At 65.5% G+C, this 1,242-nt stretch overlaps 1 long non-coding RNA gene across 1 annotated transcript; it reads left to right on the forward strand.

The window, feature by feature from the left end:
* The first annotated feature begins 54 nt into the window (after positions 1–54).
* Positions 55–449, forward strand: LOC122191024. Its single transcript, XR_006182283.1, has 2 exons — positions 55–157; positions 273–449. It is a non-coding gene; the product is annotated as an uncharacterized LOC122191024 (long non-coding RNA).
* Positions 450–1,242: the final 793 nt, after the last annotated feature.

A 1,242-nucleotide genomic window follows, 5' to 3' on the forward strand; every position in this document is an offset into this window, starting at 1 on the left:
GGGTGCTGTGGGTCTGGGGGGTCTTTGGGTCTGGGGGCTGTGGGTCTGAGCGTCTGTGGGGCCTCTGTGGACCTGTGGGTCTGCCCCCCCCCCTCCCCAATCTCGCTCTGCAGGCAGCAGGAGATGCAGGGGAGCGGCGCAGGGCGACGCAGTGCAGGTAGGGGCGCTGTGTGGGGCTGCCCCATAACTTGGAGCTCTGCCCCATAACTTGGAGCTCTGCCCCACAGCCGGGGGGCCCCGACCCGCTCCGACTGTCACACTTTTCCCCACAGAGCCTCGCGGTGGGGACGGCGCATGCAGAGAGAGAGTCGCGAACGGCGGCGGGGCCGCTGGGGGCCGCTATGGGGCCGTGATGGGGTCGTTATGGGGCTGCTGTGGGGCCATTATGGGGCTGCTATGGGGCCGCTATGGGGCAGCGGCTGTGGGGCAATAAAGAGTTTTGCTGCTGGCGCAGAGCCCCTCCTGTGCTCGGTGCTGTGCGGCGCTGCCGCCTTCCCTGCCCGCCTCCCATCCCCGTTCCCATTATTTCCCATTCCCCGTTATCCCTGTTATTCCCGTTATTCCCGTTATCCCCGTTATTCCCGTTATTCCCCTTATTCCCGTGATCCCCGTTATTCCCGTTATTCCCCTTATCCCCATTTTCCCCGTTATCCCCGTTATCTCCGTTATCCCCGGTATCCCCGTTATTCCCATTATCTCTCTTTTCCCCGTTATCTCCATTATTCCCGTTATTCCCATTATCTCCCTTATCCCCGTTATCCTCGTTATCCCCGTTATCCCCGTTATCCCCATTATCCCCGTTATCCCCGTTATTCCCGTTATTCCCCTTATTCCCGTGATCCCCGTTATTCCCGTTATTCCCCTTATCCCCGTTATCCCCGTGATCCCCATTATTATCCCCCCCCCCCGTTCCCATTCCCCGCCCCCTCCCCCCATTTCCCCGCGCCCTCCTCCCGCCAGGTGGCGCCACCTCCCCGTCCTCGGCGGCCTCCCGCCGGTAGGGGGCGCCGCGCGGCGGGCGGCGGGGCGGGGGCGGGGGCGCGGCGCGGCGCGAAGATGGCGGCGGTGTCGGTGTTCCCCGGCGTGCGGCTCCTGACCATCGGGGACGCCAACGGAGAGATCCAGCGGCACCAGGAGCAGCAGCCGCTGCGCCTCGACGTGCGGGCCGGGCCGGACTGCGCTGCGTTGGCGCTCTATGGGCGTGAGTGGGGGGAGGGGAGGGGGGGGATGGGGTGGGGGGGG

This window comes from Lagopus leucura, unplaced genomic scaffold, assembly GCF_019238085.1.
Source record: "Lagopus leucura isolate 7727_CA_CO unplaced genomic scaffold, USGS_WTPT01 32350-0_obj-0_obj, whole genome shotgun sequence".
Taxonomy (NCBI): domain Eukaryota; kingdom Metazoa; phylum Chordata; class Aves; order Galliformes; family Phasianidae; genus Lagopus; species Lagopus leucura.